Source organism: Passer domesticus, chromosome 4 (assembly GCF_036417665.1).
Source record: "Passer domesticus isolate bPasDom1 chromosome 4, bPasDom1.hap1, whole genome shotgun sequence".
In the NCBI taxonomy this organism is placed as follows: Eukaryota; Metazoa; Chordata; class Aves; order Passeriformes; family Passeridae; genus Passer; species Passer domesticus.
The window spans coordinates 56,730,781-56,755,215 of record NC_087477.1 but is presented as its reverse complement, the minus strand read 5'-3'; the positions used below and the strand labels follow the sequence as shown (position 1 = coordinate 56,755,215).

Here is a 24,435-nt window from a genome sequence, read left to right as displayed (position 1 = left end):
TTCTTTCTCTTTTAAAATATAGTGTCTGTCACTTGGGAAGGTGTCCTGTCAATGGTTGTTTCAACACAGATTAACAAATAAAACTCTCTGAACTAAAAGGCCCTGCTTAAATGAGAGCTGAAGTTTGATCCAGGGTTTTGGTCCATCCCCAATTTCTGTATCCCAGTTTTTCAATTTCCCCCTGCTCCCCCTCTCCTTGGGGTGTTCAGCCTCTGTCTATAGTAGATGTAGCTGAATAGCTGAAAATTTTCCATCGTTTATTCATAGGCACAGCAGAAATACATCAAATATGCTAGCCTCACGATATTAAGAATCCTGAGATTAAATGAAAACACATCATTCTTTTAAAGGGTTGTTCATTGTACCAGACATGGGTTCAGCTTGGTTTGCTCAGAGACTTCACAGATACCACAGGTAATGTGCAAAGTGTACTTGCTCAAGAGTGCAAATGAGAATGGAATTGGATGCACGAAAAACAAATAGACCTGCATAACCAGCTCACTGCATGAAAAATTGCACTTGAAAAATTGCTTTTCTTAATGTAGAGTTCCCTTACTGCTATTTGCCCAGCTGTGGTATAGCAACCTCACAGACCTCAAAAGGCTTGAGTAGCCCAGAAAACTCTGACTTGTTTTTTTCTCTGCAGCACAGTAGATTGCTTTAGGTGGAGAAGCACAAATCTGTCACTTCTAAGTTACATGCTGTTATACTAAGACTTACTATGGAAATATTTTTAAAAGAATTTTCGCTAGTGACAGAGCTGCAATGGAGTATTTTAAGGTACTGTTATCAAATGTTAAATAATACTCTCTGTGTCCAGCAGGCTGTGATGAGGCAGCCAATCAGGACAGCAATGGGCATTTCATTTTTCAAATTGTTTGTGCAGGAGAAAATTAGTAATATTTTGAAACAACAACTGTTTGATTGAAAAGTCTGAACTGCTGACACAGACATTAAAAAGTGCTGTGGTTCACTGGCTCATGAGCAAAGCATCTCAGAATTGCTAAACATGCTTTTACATTCCTTTACTTGCTGTCATCAATGTTCTTTGGCCACAGATACCACCAGAAGCCTATTGCTCAGGGACCACTGTTTAGGAACACTGTTCTACCTTAAGAAAAGAGATATTAGTAGGTGACTCAAGATGAAGATAGGTGTGTGAGTACTGACATTTGCTAGGTGTTGGTATAGGAACAGAATAATGTATAAAGAAAAATATTACACCTAAAATGTATTCTTCTCCACACTGTCGGCAGAAAGTGGTGTGCAAGTTTTCAATTTTAATGGATCAACCAAATTAGTAGTTTACCAAAAAGCAAAAAATCCTTATCATCATCCTAAGGTGTGACAATCCATGTGTAAAATTTCTTCTGGTATCTTCTGGTCAAGCAGTTAAGTTCAATATTCCTAAAAGACCTTGCTGTTTTTTCCTATTTTTCTGATCTTCAAATTGTTTGTTTTTTGGTGTTAGACATCAGAGTACTTAAAAGCCCTCTTTTAGAGTAACAGATAATTGCATTTATTTTCCTAATATCAAACAGTATGTAGGTGGTTGAAAATATTGGGTGGAACACTTGGGAAATTCCGTTTTTGTCCCACTCTCCCTCCAAAATTAATACTACTGTGAAACAAGGCTTTAGCTGTATGGTTTTACAACATAGAGAATACATGTTATTCTTCTTTTCTTAGAACTTAAACACTTCTTAGCGTAGAGATAATCAAAACTTCATCACCTTGATAAAAAATATTGTTTTCTCTGTTATTCAGTGAAATGGAGCCATTAAAGATACCTGTTCTGGTCTTATTTGCATGATGCTCTGGTAGATTGCAGCTTTCTGACTCATATAAAATATTTGGTTTTACCCAGGAGAACATCATGAGTCTTTGGTGACAGTTAATATGGCAGAAGAAAATATAGATGTCCCTAGAAATGGTTTATTGTTGCAATGTCCAGGCTTCTAGTGCAAAATAATGTATTTATAGCATTGAAGGCATCTAAGGTGGCATTCTAGCACCCTTTTAATACTTAATGTTAAAGGGTTAAGTTTGTTGGACTACTTCTGTCTTGATAATGGATCCTTCAGACACCAGAGGGTCAGAGGTTTATTTCTCCTCTACACTTCTGAAGTATAAAAGAGAAATAACAGCTGAAGGCTATGCCCATCAGAAGCCCAGCAACTTCACTACAAGGCAGCAAAGCATTTAGTGGAGGCCAATATCTATCTTGTAATTATATCTGTTGTAATAAGTTTGAACAATTTTTTTGTGATGTTTTAGCTATTGTTTAGGTGTTTTAGTTGTTTAGACAAGCTAATCTGAAACAAATTTCCTCACCTTTTCTAACCTCAGGAGTTTTGGGACAGTACCCAAATTCCTTTTATACTTAGCTAGATATTGGGGACCACAAGAATTTTATCCACATGCTTTGCCTTTTGTGCTGCCTTGACTGCTGTCCTGCCTTCCTGCCTCTGTCATGTTACACACCCTGATCCCCCCAGGTCCTGCCAGGTCCTGCCCTCACCATCCAGCATCTCACACTAGCACTGTTATGCTACAGCAATGAACTTCTCATCCAGAGGAGCCACACAGAGGTGCATGAAGTCCCTGCTCTTACAGACAGGTCCCTGTCCTCACAGGCAGCTTTCCAGGTGATCTTATCACTTATTAAACAGCATTTTGCAGCAGCTGCCAATGTCACGTCTCAGGATCTGGGGGAGAATTCTTGGCCATGTTCTTCTTAGGAAAAGCATGCAAGGAAAAGTATGCCAGTGCCTTGTAGTGTTGTAGTGTCACAAATCTTGGTTAACCCTCTGCTAGGCTCCATGGAAGCTGAAAGGAACTGGATGCTTCCTACATCTGGCACAGCACACAAGTCAGCTTGGCACAAAGGTGTTTTTTGGCACATTTCCTGCAGTGTTGTCTCAGATGTGATGGAATAAGGAAGGACCCTGTTCTTGTCCAAGCTGTGTAAGGTCACATCAGGAATGAAGACAGTAGGACACTTTATTTCAGTTGCAGGGAGAGCTGGCTTTACCATAAGAAAGGTTTAGAGGAACCCACAAATACTCTCTCAACTGTTTACATGCTATCTTTCCCACCTTGCTAATTCCAATTACAGGGCATGGTAATTTGACAAGCATATGACATGCAGTTTAAAACAGTTTTAAATGTACCACTTAGGGCTCTCCTTATCTGATCCAGCTCAGTCCCAATCCTTTCTGGGAGCAGCACAACCCACACTGCAGTGCAGTAAGAGAGGCAGGCTGGAAGCTGTTGTAAGAGCAGATGGTTCAGTGGGCCGCAACTGATTTGTAGCTCATGGGAGCATGAAGTATTTATTGCACTCAGGAGCTATTCTTGTTTAAATACCCTTACACATTGTCTTTAAGTGCTGCTATTCCTATTTTGTTTCCAGTAAAGAAGATGAACGTGCTTGTGCTAAATCCTTCCCATTGTAAATACATTTAGGGATTTCTGCCTGAAGAACTGTTTCCAGGTACCCCTGTCATGACAGCTAAAATTAATTCAGGGTGAGGTGACAGAAGTATCTTGCTACTGGCCTAAATAAGGAACATTGATAATATCTCCTTCTTACCAAGATGAGTTTGTAACCTCTGGAAATGAAGGCAAAAGAAACTCTTGGGAAAGGTTTTGAATGAAAAATTTAATTACTCTTTCTTAAAATTGAAAATAAGTAAAAATTAAAACACTTATGGAAACAGTTGAATGGTAAGTATTTTAGCAACAGTGTTTTAGGAAAATTCAGCTCAGAAAGCAGAGAAGGGTTATGGGCAGATACAAAACCTTTTACCTTTAATGTCATGTTTCTTGCCCTTGACCTTCCCTTCTCCACCAGTTTTCAGGAGTCAGTTTTGAGAATGAAATAGAGATCTAAGTTGGGTTGTTTAAAAACAACTAAACAAAAAAACCTCCCCACATACAAAATAAAAACCTATCCTAACATTAGCTCTTCTTAATCTCAGAATGAAGAAGGGCCAGTGCAGAATTTGGTTATTGTAACTGAAATGTGTCTGAACCCTGGGCGCAAGTCTCAAACAGGCTTTGTGTCCTCCTGGAAGTCTGGCTGTTTCTGTCCTGATTGGTCTGTGGTTAATTTAGCATGAACTGTCTTGACAAGAAGGTTTTGTACAACTTTTCTTGTCCTGGTTGACCTTTTCACCCAACCTGTTCTGTCCTGAGGATTATTTTGAACTGTTTCAGAAGAAACTGGCTTCTCACTCATGGGGAATTAAATCTGGGCAACAGGGAGGGGGTTTCTCCTTTTTTTAAATGCTGGAGAAATGAAAAGTCTACTTGCTCTAGAGTCCAGATTTCAAATGTTGTAAGAGCATGACATGATATTCATGGGTCTTTCTACTGCCTTCACAAAAGAAATAGCTAAAGCCACATTCCCTTTCCATATGTGGAGATCACAGTTTGTGAACATTCATTTAGGATTTATCAATCCTGCATAGTAATTAGGGTCCTGCTTGAGATATTCTCCAGAGAGAACATCAGCAGTTGCCTCCTCAAGCCTCTCTTAATGTGTAAGTGGATCTGTGCATGGAACTACACAGGAGCAGAGAGATCTCAGCAGAGCTTTCTCCCAATATTGCTTTATGCTCTGGCATTCAGATGTGCTTCCTACACCTTCCAGACCTTTTTCAGACTCTAGTTAATATGCAAAATATTTTAATGGTGTTTTCTACCAAGACCATTGTTAAAATGTTGTTCTCATGTAACTGTTCAAGAATGATTATTTTTGTGAGGACAGCTCTGCAGGCAAACAGTCAGAACAAGAAGATCTGGAAAATGTAATAATTCTCTCCAGAGTGGATTCTGTGAGTTAATGATATATGAGTAACATGCTGAATAATGAGGAAAAAATGAACACTTTTAAAACAAGTACTCTTGATGCTAGAGCCCTACTTTACTCAGGTCACTAGGGATTTGTGTGGTGTAGCTCTGGACAGTACTGTTCCCCCACAGAGATTTTCACTGCCTAGATATAAGGCTCCCTTCTGTTCTTTTCAAACCCAGCTCCTGACCTGCACATTCTTGTTGTGTTCCCTTCACTGTGTCCATGAAACAGCTCATCTCTTTTCCACACTCTTCTGTTAAATAGCAGCACAAGTCCATAATTACATCAGGGTTTTTTGATTTGCTTTGTGTGCTCTATGGCTCCTGATTTGGAGGCAAGGCAGGAAAACATTTTGAAAAGTAGAATGTTCTTGGTTTCTTCTCTAGGCTCCACCCTTCTTGTCCTATGGCTTGTTGCCATCTCTGTGCTGAAGGTTGCCTACCCTTTCGATCATACTCCAGTGAAGGGAAGGCATCGAATCTGCCGGGTTTGAGGTGAGCAGCTGGTGAGGGAGAAGAGAATGGACTCAGTCAGTGAAGGAAAGATTGAACAATGACCACTTGTCAAAATACGTAAACATTTGTTTACATTATAATGACTTAGATTTAGGACTCACAGCTATTTGCTTGTACATTACTACCCTCAATCACAGTTATTTCATTGCACTCCAGATGGCATCTATAATTTGTGTTTTAGCAAGGAAAAAACAATAAAAAATGTCTAACAAGACTAGTCTTAGACAAGAGAAGCTCTTTCTTTGTAGCTTGCCGACATCTGAGATTTGTTCAGGGTTTCATGGATTTACAATTCTAAATCCTACTTGCCCATAGGATCCAAATTAAAGCTGCTTCCAAATTAAAATTCTTTGCAAAGCTACAGTAATTTGGTGAGCAAGGATCTATCACAGCCTGTTATTGTTGAATAGAAGTGATAACACCTCCTTTGCAGTTTCACACGTTCCCTTTGTTTGTGTGGTGAACTTTCCAAAATTAGGTGGCTAATTCTGGCAAGGAGACAAAGCTTTTTTGGCACAAGGAACTTGAGCTAAAGTAATCTGGCTGCAACTGAATTCTTTGGAAATATGCAGGTTGCATTTGGAAAGTATTTCACTGCTTCCTTAATGCATTTGGTTACTATAATCCCTTGGGACAAGTCTCCAGGGGCAAGAAAGCTTTCTAAAGCACTTCTTCAAAGTTCTGTCTCCATTAATAACTTCATGCCTAGAGAAGATATTCCATACAACCAGGAGGATACAATTCATAAATTAAAGACACCGAAGGGAACAGTCTCTCATTCCATTAAAAGCTACAACTGTGAACCTTGCTTATGTGAATATTTTGATTGATTTCTGTTCTATAACAATTTCTGGAAGCATTTGAGAGATCGTTTTAAGGTTTTTTTAATCAACAAAAGGCTTACACTAATCACTCATGCTATTAAGGCATAAATATAGCTTTCACAAATTAACTACTACAATGGACTTGATCAACCCAGCCCCTACCTGGACATAAATACCTGTGTATACATCTTATGCATTTCTTCCTCTTCCCTTTTGATACAGGTTGAGTTATTAGTGAAAAACTTGTAATTTGTGTACAGACCCTGAGCATATCAGAGAGGGATTTTTTGTGCTGTTATAATTAGCTATGTCGAGCTCTCAGGGCTACAGTGTGGAGGACAAGATTTGTCACCTGAGGATCTGTCTGTCCCTAATACTCATGCTGAATCACCAATTTTCTTCAAATCAGAAGTCTTGATATGCTCCAGGTTCAACATATGTTGGTGACATTTTACCTTTGTATGCTGTCAATAATCAATACATCAAAATATCAATACCTCTTTTCACAGGTATACTTAAACCATGGCAGGCTCTCTCCCTGTGAGGAATTAAAAATCTTTATCGAGTATTGAAGATGAATTTATAGCAAAATTCTTATTCAGTGGTGATTGGTTTTGACTGAAATAAAACACTTGACCTCTGTAGGAAGAAACTTCACTCATAAAGTCACAGAATGGGTCAGGCTGGAAGGAACCACCACAGTGTGTCAAGAGGTCCAACATCCCTGCTCAGGCAGGGTCATCCTGGAGCACAGGGCATAGGATTGTGTCCAGACTGTTCCCGAGTATCTCCAGTGAGGGAGACTCCACAGCCTCTCTGGGCAATCTGCTCCTGTGCTTGTTCACCTGCACTGTAAAGTTCTTCCTCTTCTGGTGCAACTTCTTGTGCATCAGTTTCTGCCCATTGCCTCTTTCCTGTTGCTTGGCACCACTGAGAAGAACCTGGATCCCTCCTCTGACACCCTCCCTTCAGACACTTACAGACACCGATGGGTTCCCTTCTCAGTCATCTCCTTTTGAGGGTGAACAGGCCCAGCTCACTCAGCCTTTCCTCACAAGAGAGATGCTCCAATCCCTTACTCATCTTTGCTGCCCTCCACTGGACCTGCTCCAGGAGCTCCGTGTCTCTCTTGCCCTGAGGAGCCCAGAGCTGGGCACAGCACTCCTGATGTGGCCTCACCAGGGCTGAGCAGAGGGGCAGGGTCACCTCCCTCAGCCTGCTGGCAATGCTCTTCCCAATGCACCCCAGGACACCACTGGCCTTCCCATCCACACGGGCACGCTGCTGGCTCCTGGACAGTTTGTTGGCCACCAGAACCCCCAGGTCCTTCCCTGGACAGCTGTTTTCCAGCAGGTCAATCCCCAGCCTGTGCTGGTGCACGGGGTTACTCCTCCCCAGGTGCAGGACCCTGCACTTGCCTTCCCTGAATTTCCTCTCTGCCCATCTCTCCAGCCTGCTGAGGCCCTTCTGGGGTATTGGCTGCTCCTCCCGGCTTGGTGTCATCAGCAAACTTGCTGAGGACATCTCTGCCCCTTCATCCAAGTCATTGATGGATAGCTTGGGGAACACCACTAGTGACAGGCCTTCAACTAGACCCTGTGTGGCTGATTAGCTGGCAAGAAAGTTGTCTTTGTAAGAAAATTGAAAAATCAGTTGTTTTCTTGATCAAGATGTAATTCAGTAAAGTGTCCTCTTTTTCTAGGAAATCTATTAATTTAATAGCATGAAACAGATGTCTAAAGAAATGTACTAAGCTTCTGTACCAGTTACAAGAGGTGACATATCATAGCTTTTGGAGTACTCATGAGTATTCCAGAAGGAAGGTCGCATAAAATGTGTGAAATGCATTGCTATAATAAATAGAGAAGTCCCAGATATCTTCAGTGTAGGACAAATCCTGCTGCCATTACATGTGTCATGCTCATTTTGTGAAAAAAGAACTTTCAAGCCTTCTAGATGTGTCTTTTTTTTTTTTTTTTAATAATATGGGAAAGGTTAGTACTATCAAGCTGGATAGAGGAAATTGTCATGATTTTGCTTTGATTGAGCAAGCCAGGAGCACCTTTCCTGCCTATGACTGTCACACTGAAGCAAACCCACTGGTTCCATTCAAACCAAACCAGAGAAATATTCTTATAATTTTACAGAATGTAGCACAATTTAATGTGGAGTATTTTGACTCCAAAGAAAATCCAGCAGACTATGTTGGATGAATACAATTCTGTAATCTTTAGTTTTTATGTGACCCAGGCTATACCATTTGTCAGTAGGAATGTATAAAGCTTTTTATATAAACTAAAAATTTTACTTTTTTCCTGCTTTATTTCCTTCTTTTCCCCCCCTGTTTTTTCCTTTTTCTACAGTATTATCTGGTTTATTGTACAGTAAGCTGTGGACCAATTTTTAGGCTTTTACTTCAAGTGGTAAATGGACACACTGACAGATGTGGGAAAAACATATTTTTGTTAATTGTGATCAAATCTATTTTTAAACTCCTTCTGATGCTATTGAAACTTAGAATTTTTCAGATTTGTTAATTTTTTGTTTCAACCAAATGAACTTTTGTCCCTCTCAAGTTAACATTTCGTGTATTTTCCAACATTCACTCCTTATAGCATTTTTTGATATCAAGAGCAGATGGACTTATCAAAGATTTGAAGTTGTATTTGCCTTAGGCATGCATGCTAGACTGGTTATTTAGGCTCCTTGAACCTAGACCAAAGATGGAACAAGCTGGAAATATTCGCTTCATGATTTTATGTAAATTTTCATTCTATTCTGAGATCCTGGCAGCAATATTCTGGGACCAAAATTTCTGGTAGTATTTTGGTACTTCTTGGATACTGAAATAGAGCATGCAAGATCTTGTGAAAGCTTCTTAGACATTTTATTTAAAAATAGCTGTTGAAAAGAGCATTCCCAATTATAGCCAAATGATTCATCTGCCGGCAGTGGGGTATCAGCACTGGTGTTCTATCTGCTCACCTGCTTTTGTTGCCATAGCAGATCCCCATGTTCCCTGCTGTTGGTATGTACATGCAGCTTCTGTAGCTGGCATTCAGGTCACTTGTTTGTACTTCCTATAGAGTTCTCTCCAATCTAACTACTCACATCAGCTGGATTTCTTAATTCCTAGTGGGCGTCATGGTCATTCCAGCACCGTTGAGAAATTATCACCGGGCAATATCTGAAATACTGAAGTGAAAGCAAATCACAAATACCAAACTTTCTAAACATCTGGAAAAATGGTTTGTAACTGGGTCCTTTTTAGTGCTCAATATCACTTTCATTTGGCCATATTTACCTAGCTATCAGAGAAGGGGGAAATTAAGAGAAAAAAAAAATACAAGTTCTGTGCACTGAAAGTCTTATGAGAGTTGGGATCTCTAGGTTTGAAAGGGCACAACTAAAAGTGAATCTACGCTTGGAATAATTCCTTGGTGCTGAAGAACCTTTTGCCTGTCAATAACAAACTGTGGTGGGTTGACCTCAGCCAGCTGCCCACCCAGCTACTCCCTCCCTCTCTCTTGACAGGACACAGGAGAGAAAATACCACTTCCCAATCCAGCCCCTTCTTTCCAGGCTCATCTCATACACAAACAGACACCAAATATACATTTCAAAACACTTAAGTTGTTTTGTCTTGGTACCTAAATATATAAAAATCATCCTGATATAACAATGAAATAAGCTGCAGAATGTGCCCCAGCTATGTAATGGTGGAGACTGCAACTGGGCTGATGGTGGGCTTTTCCAGGTTCTCTGAGCTCTACCAGAAGAACCTGCTCCTCCAGAGTAGCTGTGGTCTTGGTTTGTTGTGTTGCTGGAAATGCCTGGTAGACCACACAGTCTTTTTTTCCCATCTCCTTTCCTCTCCGTTCAGGGCATACTACTTGAATGGGTTTTCTTTCAAATTTCTGCCCATTTTCCTACTCTCAACACCTTCTTACCAAGAGAAAGTGAGCAGATTTTAAGTGTCTCTGCTACTGGCAGTTGACAAATTTACCTTCTACCATCTCATTGATAGAGGTGCCCTTTAAAGGATGTTGATGAACAGGATGAGAAACATAAAATTGATCCACAGGCTTCTCACAACTTACTGCTGGTATAACAGTTCCAAAAACATGTTGGATGCTTCTCAAACTCAGAGAAAGACTTAATGCTTATCCAGAAGAGTACGCAAACCATATCATTAGAGTAACAGCAGCCTAGGAAATTAAAAGCATAGGAGAGCTTCCTAATCCATACATCTTTTCACATGGAGAGAGAAGGTTTCCAGGTAAGTGAAAATATCTTCAGGAGTGAAACCTTATTCAGTGTCCCAAAAATTAAAACGACAAAGACAAATGCTCACTGCTGTTGCTGTGTTGTACTTTCACAGCTACCTCTCATTCACTTCATACATTTTCTGTCTGTCACACTGGAGGTGCTGATGCCACAGCCAGCCATACCTGGAAAGGGATGTCTGAACTGCTTTAAAATGTCATTGACTTCATAAGATGTATGGTGTTCACAGCAAACTTAATCGAGGAGATTTCCCTGATAATTAGAAAAAGCATCCAGTTAAAATCCTTTAAATGCTGTGATATAGATCCTATTAATAAGTTCATATTAAAATAAAGAACTCATTTTACAACTGGTTGCTTTTTAAAAGGTCCTTTACACCTAATATATATTTCTTTTTGTAAGAATAGCTTCTGCAAAAAATGTATTTTCCAATTCAAAGATAAACAGAGGAAAGATATTCATCTCTTGCTTCACTTTGCTGGGAGACAGAACAATTTAAGTGAAGGAACAGCATGACACCGAATAATAAGCAGCACACATCCATCTTTTCTAGAACTGAAATTGTAGCCCACTACAATTACCAAAAGATAACTTTTGCAATAACTATATAAAATTCTACATGCATTTTCTTGAGATTAAAAAATATGTAGCAGGAAGGCCTTACAGTTTGGGGAGAAGGTAGAAGATTTTAAAATTATTTCTTATTTATTCTGTTGTTTATTTCAACAAAACCACAAATGTCAAACTGGAATTTTTCAATGTGTTCCAAGATATGCCCCTGAATAGGTGATGTGGGAAAAAAAGACAAAATTCCTAGCAGAGCTGTAATTTCTTTTGAGTCAATATTTGATATTTGGATAGATACTAATTAGTTTTAAGCTGAATAAAAGGTCTCTTGCCCTATTAACTGTTTTATTTAATTCTGCTGACTAAAGCTGGGGAGTTTTTTTATTTATATTCTGGTAAGATCACATTGTGAAATGCAAGTAAAAAATTCTTTGATGTTTGAAGCTTTCTTTAATGTATTGTAAAAACCTGAAGACTGGTTGTGTGTATATGCCTGAAGGGGTGAGTAGATGTATTTTTGCATGCATATATGTTTTACAGTTTTATGTTTTACTTATCACCAGCAGTAAAAGGTTTAGGAACTTTGCTGCTGATAAAGGGCAGTTCTCAGTGTCAAGTGGAGAGATATTAATGTCCTTTCTGGAAATGTTATATATTTTATTCATGGAAATGTCATGGAATTGAAAGAAATATTGTTCCATGGTATTTGGTGTGGGTCATTTTGAGAGGAGAGTAAACTAGAGAGTAATGATTTCAGTGATTTTTTTACTTCCTTTGAGTCTTTTGATTTTGTCACAGTTTTATGGAACTGTTTTTCACAAACACCCATGCAATTTCTCTTTCACTACTTGCAGTGCTTTATTAAATGAACACAACAAACATTGAAAATCCTAAGAAAAATTTATTTATCCTTGTATTTCATAGAAGACTGTCAGACTTTAGTACAGCAAATTATTTCCTTTCCTTATCCCTTCTCATCTCATATTTTATATCTTTAGGATAACCAGAAACAATTAGGGAAACTATTGGTCCTCATCACTTCATTTTCTACCTTCTCTCTTTTTATATGTCAGGGAGAAAATATAGAAGGTTGCAAGCTCTTCAGGAATGCAACTATTGATTTATCACTAAGTGATATTAATCTCATCTAGACAACGCAGCTTTCTGCATATAGATTTCGTGCAGGGAAAGAATGCCAAGTGTCTGTGCAATTTCACTTCTTGATTTCCAGAAACAGGACGACGAGAGAGGAGAGAAGCACAGACCCTTCTGTGCCTAAGCAATGATACATCAGTATGAGAGAAGCAGATGTGAACTTTATGTGACAACTGAAACACCTGTCAGGATGAGATACTGGGCTGCCAGTAACCATCAACCACAGTTTCAGAGGCAAATTCTCATATTAGGACAGACTAGCTGGAAGAAGCTGAAAAATACAATACTTCAGTTGCTTGTATAGCTAGCTGGAAAACAAGTTATTACATGTACAGTAATGGTAGCTTAGGCATTTGCCAAGTGAAATCATTGCATGCAGCTGGAACAACACTCAGATGAGTTCTTTTGCTTTGTTAGCACAATGAAGATGCCAGTGCAATGCTCCTCCTGTAATTTCTCTCTACATAAACATGCTGCATATCAGTCACAGAACTGCTGGCCCCAAAGAATTGTCCAGCATGGATTCATTTGGCTAACTTTCCCAGACACAACATCTTTTCTGCTCTGCCAAAAAAACCCTAATTTTTCCCCCACAGAAATCTTTCTCTTTGGGCTTTTTTTCCCCTCAGAGATGACTTTTTCAACCTCATTGGGAGATCTTGCAGTCACTGTCCTGTCTCATTTAAATTCTCTTTAAAGGAGTGCTGTCCTCTTGAGGACATTAAGATGCCTGTAGTTACTGGAAAAGTTTGGAGTAACCAAATTTTTTGTTCTAGGCACTGCAAAAGTCTCTGTCAAATGCCATACCCTTGAGCTCATAGGACTGGATCTGGTACTTTGTATCTGTGATCTTTATTTCATTTAGCAGCAGCTTTACCGCTGTGCAAGAGGCATTTTCCTTGTCTGACCTCATGCCAGCAGCTGCCCTTTTTTCCTAGCTTTTGCGGGCAGCCTTTGCCTCCCGTGTTTTCCATGTGAATGGGGCAGGGAGCCTGTTTGGCTGGAGCAGCTGCAGCCGTAGGTGAAAGGTGAGGGATCTGGGCTGAAAAGACAGAGCCCCAAAAAGCTGGACTCCTCCTGGCATGGTGTGGGGTGCAGGGGGGGCTGGGAGAGCTGGGTGTTACTGAGCAGAGTTTCTGTTTTGTGTTTGGCCTTCCCCAGGATGGTGCTGCATGCACCAGGTTGGACCTTGGTGGTCTGTATTAACAGCCTTGCATCATTTATCAGCTTAGACACAATTACTATTTTTGTGTTCCTAAAGCTAGCAAGATGTTTTTTACATCTGTTAAATGCTTCACTTCAGGCAAGCCTTGGATGAAACAAAGAGATCAGGCAGGGTTCCCACTCTTAATTATTGAACTGTGACCTCATTTGTCCTCAGAAGCTTCTGCTTTTTGCCACCCATGACCTGTAGTGGTTGAGACAAAAACACAAAGCCTGTCAAGAGGAATCTGCAGTGACATCAGGATGGATACTCTTGTGTTTACTGCCCACTGGTGCATGGCACTGCTGACTAGAAGACTTTCTACCTATACAGAATGTTGGGTTCAAGCTTCTCTAGTTACCCAAAGATGAGGTCACTCTGTTCATTAATGATTTATGATTATGTAGTGCCTTTCTTCAGAGAGCTTCCAAGGCAGCTGGCAAGTTTATATCTGCATGAGTGAGTGTCTGAAACAAACTGTTAGTGATTTCTCTACTGACTGAGGACCTGAAAGAAAATTTCTTTTTCTCTATACTCTTGGGTACACATTAGGGTTAAGCATCATTACTCCATGAGGCATTTGCTGCCTCTGCACTTTGTGATATGACATTCCTCAAAGAGGGGTTTCTCAGGCTTTTTCGTTCTCTTTTTCTTTTAAGTTCATTTGACTGAAGCTTTTTTGGGTTTTGTGGTTTTTTTACTTTTTAAAAAACTTTTTCTATGGTACAGCAGGATCCTATTCCACAAACAATTTTACAGCCTCATTTAAGTCAGCCTGTAGCACAGAATTCAATTTGTATCAAGTAAAGGGAGTGGAAACTGGTCACATAATATTACAAATAATTTTTCTAGCCATGTCTGGAAATAATGTGGTTATATACTCAGGAGTGACACATAACCATAGAACAGTATTTTGAATTACACTTTTAGTGGACAAAAGTAACCAGAGGATTTTGCCATCATAAATTAATCTTGGGGTGTTTGGTGACCAGTGTTATCATTTAAGGTACTGAAAAGAAAGAAGCAACTTTTTTTCCCCCTAAGCAGTAGAGGTTATACTTGGCACAATAAACAGAGAAGGAAAATCATAGATCTTGCTAGTGAAATAAAGACATGGTAATAGATGAGGTTTTTGTCTTTCAGAATGTATTAGGAGCATTTCTAATTGAAGATGTTTGTGGTACTTGAGAACGAACATGATATATTTCTTTAAAAGTACAAGATCTGTTGTGTTTATTGTTTTTTGAAATAAAAAGCTATGTCTTCCTAAGGCAGACATATAAAGTGTGTGTTACATATAAAGTGTGTGAAAAAGAAACCAAGGCACAGGGAGAGCCTGGGTTTCCATTTATTCCTTGGCAATTTACACCTAAATTCTGCCAGTCCAAGTGTAACTGGCACACAATAAAGTGCACTTCGATTCCCACTTGTGCAAGCTCCCCATGGCTAGGGACAGGTTGAGGTTAGCCAAGCATGATCAGAGAGCAGAATGGGATAGTCTGAGAGAGAAGTTCTCTCTAGCACCCTACAACACAGGCAAAGCCTTAATTTGGTTTAGTTCTTTTTCAGCAACAGTGAAGGTAAAAGTGCAGCGTGCCCTGGCTGTGCTGCAGGACTGTGGTGCATTGGTCATTGCAGAGATGCAGCCACCTTCCCACTGCAGTGCCACGAAGCTCCCCTAAGCCCAAGAGTGCTGGGGAAGATGAAAGAGGAAAGCCTTATAAATATGATTGCCTGGCAAAAGATTTTCTGAATATGGAAACTATAAGCAAGATGGAAATGAAAGCAAGCTTTGAGGTTACCAAGCATTAGTTACTGAACTGGAAAACAATGGTATGGCTGGCTGAAGGTAATCCCCTTTTGATTAAACAATACCTTCTGCTTGCAGACAGGTCCAAGGGTTAGCTTGGCACAAGGGGTCCAAAGAGTAGTTTTTAAGGTTTAAAATGTAACACAGTATGGTAATGTAATGATTCTTATAGGCTGTATGTAAATGCTATAGGATTTGTATCTTGTACTAGATTGGTTAGTGAAAATTAGAATATTCAGCACAGAAGAAGATTTAGTGTATTGTAACGGAAATTTCGCTCTCTTATTCCTTGCTCTCTCTCACTCTCTCTCTCTTTGGGGCTTCTCTTTGGGGCCTGCTCTGAGCTGTGGCTGGCAGCTCCCAGCAGGGCCCCTGCACCCAGGCCCTTTGCAATAATCCATGAGTTCCAGACCTGGCTTCAGGGATCTCTCATCTCCATCCATCCCGACCGTCCTACCCATCATCGCTCCTACACAAGAAACTTTCCCCTTCTCTATGCCTTATCAGCAGGAATATCATGCAGGTCAAACAGCTTCATTTACCCATCTGGATGTCTCCCAGTGTCTTTGATGCAGCTTTGAGGCTGTGCTAATACAATTAACCTTCCCTGCCCCTGGCTGTGCTGGGGAGAAGAGAGGGAGAGCAGAGGTGAACAGGGCATATAGGGGGTGGTCAGCCCCGCAAAATCTGCATTTTTCATATTAAGATCTGACAGGTTTTTCTAAAAAGACTATTTCTACCCTGTACTTTGGGAGATCAGAGCTTCCTTTTTATCCAGTCTTTTGCTTGCATTTGGATTTTATCTCTGTAACCTTGACTGGATAGATGAGTTTTTAATGGTGCCAGCACGACCCAGGGAAATTACAATGTCAACAGCAATTGTTCTGCAGGTCTGTTAATCCAGTTTCATCCTATTTACTCATGTTGTTGCTTGACTTGTGATAAATAGGGTTATACTTGAAAAAAAAATAGGAAAGTTTTCAATTATTTGTTTCCTAATCATGGGAATTACTTTCCTGTTTTTTTCCCTTCAATTTTCACAGAATCACCGACTGCCTGAGTTTGCAAGGCACCTCTGGAAGCCATCTGGTCCAACCCACCTGCCCAAGCAGGCTCAGCTAGACCTTGCTGTCTAGGGGTCTCTGCCTTTGGGTTTTGAATATCTCCAAGGGATGGAGGTTGCACAACCTCTCTGGGCAATTTGTGTCAGTGCTTGGTCACTCTGACAGGTAAAAAGTGTTTCCTGATGTTCAGAGGGACCTCCTGTGTTTCAGTTTCTGCCCATTGCCCCTTGTGCTGTTACTGGATATCACTGGGAAGAGCGAGGTCCTCCTTGCATCCTTCACATCGTTCTACCTTGTTGCCCTTGTGTGTACTGTTCAGACATACAGGCCTGCAGAATACTGCTGATAGTCAGCTCAGGTCTTTTTCAATGGTTTTTGGTAATTTTTTTTCCTTCTTTATTTTCTTTCTGAGTTTGCAGCTCAGAAGAGGATTCCTTGCAATGCATGGCTGAAAATAATGGTGTAAGGAGATCTGGGAGAATTCTCCACTCCCACCTCTGCCACTCCTACCTCTATTAAAAACTGGGAGCAGAACATTTCTACTGCTTGTTTTTCCATCAAGCAGCTGTATGAGTTAAATTACGTTTTGTGATACCCTGGAGTTCTAGGACACAGTACATATCAATCATAATAGGTATGCTAAGTTTCCAAAGCTTTTTATCCCAGAATGAATGTGCTTCTTCTTGAGATATTATTTATTAAACATGATTTTTTATATTTTCTGTAATTTGCAGTTCTTTTAATTACTAGTTCTGAATGTTTAGCTTCTTACTTATCTCTCATGAAAACATGTGAATTTAATTTTGGCTGAGAAGTGAGCACATATTTTGCCCACCATGCTTGGGAACTTTTTTTTGCATATAGACTAAAAACATAATTTGCTAATATATTTGGAGGGATGGATAGGAAAGGTACATTTGATGGTGTCCTGGTAGCCCCTTTTGACTCCTGTATATGTTTTGGTTAAGAAATGTGTAACTGGCAGAAACCTTAGAAAGGGCAGGCCAGATCATAACTGCTGGCTTTTTTTTTTCCCCCTTTAATGAGTTTTGGTATTTACAGTGAGAGGATTCATTCCCCCTGAACAGTCCAAACCTCTGATTTTGGGAAGAAAGTAATAATGTAAGTAATGAATTTACTCTGCCATTCTAAAGCTCTGTGTTTATGTGTGCACATGCTTGTTTGGGAATTGTGCTACTACAGGGGCTGGAGAGTCAAACCCAAGTTTGGCACCATGATAAAGTGTTACCCTGATCTAATATGATCTCTGGAGTTTATTTGAGCAGTTGTGGATACTGATGATGCATTGTCCAGACAGCAATCCAAAGTAATGGATTTGTACCATGTATAACACAGAACAAGCTCCGTACCTGGTCCAGAGAAATTAAGGTTTTAGTGGCCACCAAGAAATGCATGATTGTTCTTTTGGTTTTGGGTTTAATTTAACCCTTGATATCAAAATATGCTATAACTTGCTAGTAAAACAGCTTGTAGTTCCAACTTCTTTCCTCAGCCTGACCATGCTGAAAGTGTTTCACTGAATTGTACTACTTTTCCTACTGCACAGGAGCACCTCTCCTATGGGGACAGGCTGAGGGAGCTGGGGCTGTTAAGCCTGGAAAAGAGAAGGCTCCAGGGAGACTTCAGAGCACCTTCCAGGACACAAAGGGGGCCTGCAAGAGAGCTGGAGAGGGACTTTTCACAGGGGCATGTAGTGACAGGATAAGGGGAAATGGCATTAAGGTGAAAGAGAGGAGGTTTAGACTGAAAATTGGAAAGAAAGCCTTCACTGTGTAGGTGGTGAGGCATGGAAAAAAGTGGCCCAGAAAAGCTGTGGATGCCCCATCCCTGGGAGTGTTCACATCCAGGTTGGATGGGGCTCTGAGCCACCTGGCCTAGTGGAAGATGTCTCTGCCCATGCCCATGGCATCAAGTTGGAACTCAATGATCTTTAAGTCCCTTCCGATCCAAACCATAAACCATATGGTTTTAGGATTCATGGCTAATTACTCACTGTAAGCTTTTATCAGTAAGTAGTCTGGAAAATATTTATGTTTTCACTGATATTCCACATATTTTAACTGTGTACTAAATGCATTAATTTTAGGTGTTATTAAAATTAATTTGAGGATCAAATTTTAAAATGTGCTAGCCCTGTTTCTAGTGCAGAGCGATCTACCACGTTCTAAAGAAACCATTTAAGTCATAGAAGGTTCTTGTTCATGATATGAAACACTGAGTCATAGTTTTCAGTATTTTAACGGGCAGGTATCTCTACACCCTTCTGCTTTTTTCAGGAGTCGCTGTTGGTTTTCTCTGTCTGAGGATAATTTTTATTCTTTCAATCACAAGCTTTCTTTGCATTTAAAAAAAATATTCTGTGAGTAATGTTGATTATATTTACCTGTGATATGCTGAACATATTTCCTTTTGGGCTGTTACTCAGTTATCCTGAGAAGATGAAACGTGTTTTTAGAAGAATGGGGACTTAATAAGCAGGGAGAAAAGATCTAATGGGGTCCTTTAGTCAACCAATATCTGATGGTTTGCCATGCCTAATTGCTTACTAGTCTTGTGCTGTGTAGTACCATATGGACTTGGTACAAGAACAGTTATTGTCTGAGATACTGAAAATAGACCATGTGATCAATTTACCACTTGTAACTCTAGCCCTACAGTAGGTATTTTCAGGGACTTGCTTTATAATGGCTTTTCTCTGTTCTAAAATTTTGTACTATTATTATGCGTCGAGGTAAAGTATAGACTGTGAAAAGATAAAATGCACAATGGAGAGGTCTGTGTTCTCAAACAAAATCTGAGGCTACTTTTTATTTCCTGATTTCTGTTCTGCTCAGAATTGCTTAGGTCTGGCATCATTGCTTCTATTGGGTACTTATTACTGTGAGATACAGTAGTTTTCCCTAAGTGTATGCAGAATGTGCATTTGCTTAGCTTTCTGTGTTGGAAATATGTATTTCTAATTCTGCATTCAATTTTAGGCTCCATTGGAAAAGCAGAGTATAGAATAGTTTCCTGAAATAATTTCAGGATCCAAATATTCCATGCTGGCCTGTGTTCAGGAATTTTCTTTTCATTGATATGTTTCCCAATCCATCTGCCTTCATGTCTTCCCCTGAAAATTAAAAGAATGTTAGTAAATAGAAGAAATACTTTTTGTTTTTCTATTACTGCATCTCCTTGTATGCATCTTGAACTTAGTGGTTTACAATGACTGTGTTTTAAATTTCTTTTTCTTGCACCTTGAACAATGAAGGTCTGTTTTATACCCAGGAGTTTGAAACGCTCTGAATTCTGATTTTTGAGAACAATAAGCTAATTCAGAAGTTGTCCCATTGCTCCCATACTTCCAAAGCTTACCCAGAAGAATGAAAACTGGCTCTCTGTAATGGACTGGTAGATTTGCTGGTTCCCTTGGGATGCAGGCAAGGCACCAGACTTGAAGTCTCTCAGTTACAGCAGGCTCATTATGGCAGGTGCACTGAACTCCTGGTTTCTGTGCTGCCATAGCCACTGCCATTGGTCACTGAGGTGCAGAAAGGGAGGGAAATGTGAAATTAGCACACTGAGAGATGTTCTCTGCTCTGCCTTTAGCAGCACAATGTCTGCAGGGCAGGGACACGAGGGGCTGTGTCAGGCATTTTGGGTGCATGCAGGATTTAAAGCAGTGAGCTAACAGAGACCTTTGCACTGGCAGTTGGTTACTGTGGGATGCTTTATGGTGACAAAAGAAATGTATTCCTACCTGTTCTGTTTCGGCAGAACCACATTGACCTGATGCATGCCACAAACTTTCCATTCTCAGACATGCACATGCTATTGTCAATGCTGCATCTTGTGCCCAGAAAAAAGAGTAGTGCTGAGTCTGCATGTGAAAATTAGATTAGAAGTTGATGTGCATATATGAGATTTTAACATCTGAAGTTCTAGATAATCTGTCTTGGCAGCTTGAGAACCCTCACCAACATTTAGTCCTTGAACTTCAGCAGTAATAATTTAATGCTTGCAAGCAGTTTGATTTGATTACCAAGAACCAAATACACACTTACCCTTGTCTTGTCAAATGGGGCATGATTTAGTCTGTACACTAATTACATTATTACAATAAAATACTCTTATTTGTGGCTGCCTAAAGATATAAGAATGAATGAATATAGCAAATACTATTTAACAACTGAGATAGAGTCTAGGAATAGGATAGCTGCTACAAATTTCCTGTCTGATCCTTCTAGTTATATGTGAAAGGAAGCATAAACATTCCTGAAAGGGGTCAAAAAATTGGAGGAAATTTTTGAATAATACAAGGTCAAAATGGTAAAATTACAGTTAAGTTTTTCAAGTAAAATTGGAAACTAGTGAAACCAGAAGAAAAAAATCTGTTAAAAAACTAGATGCTTTGTTCAATTTTGTTGGTTGTTTTCACCTGTTTAAACTTTTTATGTTTTGCAGTGTATTCAAATAGATTACTTAAAGTTGTTTGCAGTAGATATGTTTTTATTTTAAAAATAGTTAAAACTTATTTCTCCATACTCTAGTAGAGGGAAAACCGAAGGCATTATAAGCTCGTATTTTAGTTTTTAGAAATTATCAGTTTTTTATTTTAAGAGAGTCATACATGGCATTTTTATTTCAGCCAAACTACAGTAACATATTTTTCTTGAGATATAATTGATTTAGAACTGCAGGATGTGACTGGAAGGAAAAATAAAAAAGGGCTGCCATTTCACTAGTTAGAAAGAGGAAATAAAGACCATTTTGTATGAAAGTCTCACAGGGAAATCCAAAGCTACCAAAAAATTTCTCAGGTTGCAATATCTTTTCTTCTCTCTTTCTCGGTTGTTTTTTCTTTAGACTGCTGGCATCTCAAACCATTTACAAGAGATGTGGCAGGCAGAAATTTCTCAGCTTATAAGCACCCTTCAAAAGAGAGAAGACACAAAACCCTCACTCTTAGATTTGCCTAGAAAAGTTGAACTAAAGTTATTTCTTTTCCAATTATATCTAGGAAGTCTGGGAGGAGAATGTTAACCACTGGTCCCTAGCAGCATATCCTGACTTCTGATCACTTCTATTAAAGGAAAAGACCCATTTCTGAGAAAGTACAGGACTGCCTGGAAGTAGAAAATACCACAGCTCGCCTTAAAAAAGGTAAGAAAGGTTTTCCAGCTGATCCTTTAACAATGGAAGTGGTGTCTTCATTTGACAATTCATTATGTTAAAGGCAGAAGTGAAAATTTAGATAGCTGAACACCAAAATATTTATTTAACCTGCCTATTCTTACTTAGAACAAAAGGATTATTTTTGTTTTAAAAGGGAGAATTTAATGCATGTGTTCCTGAGCTTAAAACTATTTGTTTTGTAGCTTTTGTGTGTATTGTGGAAAAAAAAATACTGTGTAAACCAGAAAATATAATCTTTCATGTCAAGCACAGAAGTTTTTATTAGCCATGCAAAGTGTTATGTAGCTGCCAGTGTACCACACAACTCTCACTTTGCCAGGACATGCACAGCATGTTTGTAGAATGCTGCGGCTGGGAATTGGTGCTAAGGAGTAGTTCTGCCATTTGTGCTTTTATCAGAGCAAATCTGCACTCTTTCCCTTTCTGCTGGGTTTTGGATTCTGCTCATTATTTATAAAATATTTGCAACTCTACTTTCTTAGATGCTTCAGTTTTAAAAAGTATTGGAAGAAGCTGAAAACAGTTAAAACATACTGTACCCTGCATGTTTCCTCTGAAAGTGGAGTGACAGCAATGGAGGATTTTGTCCATTTAGATTTTCTGTGCACACCCCCACCAACCTTTTATTTCTTTTTTCTGTAGAGAATGTTGATATTTTGATCATTTCTTTTTCTATAGCAGCCATTCTGTAACGTTGTTCCAGGACAAATGTGTTCATCATATTTGCAAATGTCCTACTCTACTGGACGTACCTATAAATTTTGATTTGGAGTCTAACTAATGTAGAAATGCTGTCTTTGCTTTTGTACAAAGCAGTATGAATGTGCTGTTTGAAGTTGTTGTGGTTTTAGGGAATCTGTGCTGTCTAACCTGTATCACCTCATAAATTCAAAAGACTATTGGTTACCTAAAAGTCCTGACTTGTGACTGTCTTGCCAAAATGTTTGTTCGGCTGGTGTTTTATGCGGCAAGAGAATGAATGACAAGCAGTTGTCTTTAACAACTCTTCTGAAATGATCAGCTGAAATACATTGGCTTGCTGCTGAGAAACAAAAGTTCTGTTTTCTTGAGATAGTTACAATAATTTTGACATTTTTCTACCATAAAAACCTTCTACACCTCAGCTGAGGGTACAAATATGTTTGTGACATACCTGTTTGTGAGATGGGGTCTGTTAATGTACTACAGGCAGGGCGTGTTCTTATTTATTCAAAGCAGAAAAGTATGTTTTCTGTGCCACCACCAATGGAAAATGCTCTTTGAGTACAGGATGCTTCCTACCTGCTCTCTCTACCTCATATTTCCATGCCATTTGTATGTAAGGATCACAGATTCTGAACTACCTTCTCTTTCCTTTGGATGGACTTAATTTTTGCAAGTAATACAGCCTTTTTCAAATTTATTTTATATTTTGCCCAGAAAGATACAATACCCACTGGCTTAAAATACAGACGTTCAAAGAACAGTCTGTGAGGGTGGTCAGGTACAATAGCATTAACTAAAATATGCAAGATATATATTTCTGTATAGAATTTGCATATAATCTTTCTTCCAAGAGAATTCAAGCTACATTTTTTCTGACAGTGTACCCAGTGTTCTTTTGTAACCGCCCACATATCCTGTTAGAATATTCTGCTTTTTACTGCAGAAAAAATCCAAACCGTTTTTAGAAAGTAATTTTCAGTTAGTAGAGATTTTGCTAAATCCATGAGATTCTCTGTAAAGCGTTTGTGAATGTAGTGTTAGTCAACTTTTGAACAAGTTTATTGAAGTCTAATATTTTGGGTTTTTTCCTAATACAGACAGTTTTTTTCCTAGTTCCTTCCATCATCTCACATTTATTAAGCTAAAACATTAATGGCTTCAGAATCACATTTACTGGGGATCCTACCCAGCTTTTCCAGAGATTTCAGATTTCCTTTAAGATATTTTCCACTAAAGCATTTTTTCCCCATTCTTCAAAAAAGTGGAAGAACAGGAAATCTTGATCTTTTATATTCTATTAAAGTTTTTTATTTCATTTGCATAATCCAAATTTTTCCCCCTTTATTCTGCAGTTTCTTGGTCTCCTAATTTTGCTTCTCCTGTTCTTTATGTTGGCCCAATTCAGTTTTCTATCTTACAACACCTGATGACTATGGATACATTTGGTTGTGTCCTTTCTGTCACTTCAGAGGAAGTAAAAATAACAAAGATTTTCTGAAATGAGTCACTGTTGAGTAATTAGCTATGCAAAGAATCTATTTCCTGTTTTAATGAAGAAAGGATCGTGCCAGGAAGACACAGACCTTGGTTTAGTCAGTGTTGTGTTGTAGCATTTGTTCATGATTCATTTTCTAGGTGTTTAAACTTCTTTTGTGGTATTCTCGCAATGAGTTTTAGTGATAAGCCTCAACAGGAAAAGTCCCTTGATTTGTAAACCCTCTACATATATTAGTGTGTACAAATTGGTTGTCTTTTCAAATTTAAAATCACAAAACCAGCCAGGAAGTCTCTCACTGTAAATGGACTCGGACTTCATGCTCTTCTGCAATTCAGCCTTCACTTGTTTTGTGCAGAACACTGTCATGTCCTTGTTCCAGCCCAGCAAGGGAGTGACCCCACACACCTGAGAAATTTGCTTATTCAGTCCATGGTTTGTTCACCTGGTGCCTCTGGCCATGCAGGACTGGAACCTGGGGTAGAGGAGCTCAGCAGGATAGCTTCATCCTTACACTCTGTGGAAAACAACTCTGCAAAACTCACCTGTGCTTACCGTAGCCACAGCATCCCCTCTGCTGTACTTAAAAAGAGTCAATGCCTTTGTTGCCTCCATGACCTGAGAAGAACAACCAAGAAGATGGCCTGACAGTTGCAGCAACCTGAAATTATGTTCACAGATCCATGCTAATTGTTTTCTGATATGCAATTAATTAGTAAGTTAAGCATATCACATCATCTGCAGAACAT

The 24,435-nt window shown here is 39.3% G+C and overlaps 1 protein-coding gene and 1 long non-coding RNA gene across 3 annotated transcripts in view; both read left to right on the top strand.

Annotated features, from left to right (window-relative positions):
* Positions 1-24,435, top strand: part of CRACD (capping protein inhibiting regulator of actin dynamics) — a 129,589-nt gene that overhangs the window by 39,534 nt on the left and 65,620 nt on the right. For both annotated transcript variants that reach the window (XM_064418092.1, XM_064418090.1), the window contains exon 2: positions 21,311-21,453. The gene's annotated coding sequence lies outside the window, so the exon portion shown is untranslated. The remainder of the gene's footprint in view (positions 1-21,310; positions 21,454-24,435) is intronic.
* Positions 16,273-18,438, top strand: LOC135300020 (uncharacterized). Its single transcript, XR_010361886.1, has 3 exons — positions 16,273-16,452; positions 16,700-16,921; positions 17,350-18,438. It is a non-coding gene; the product is annotated as an uncharacterized LOC135300020 (long non-coding RNA).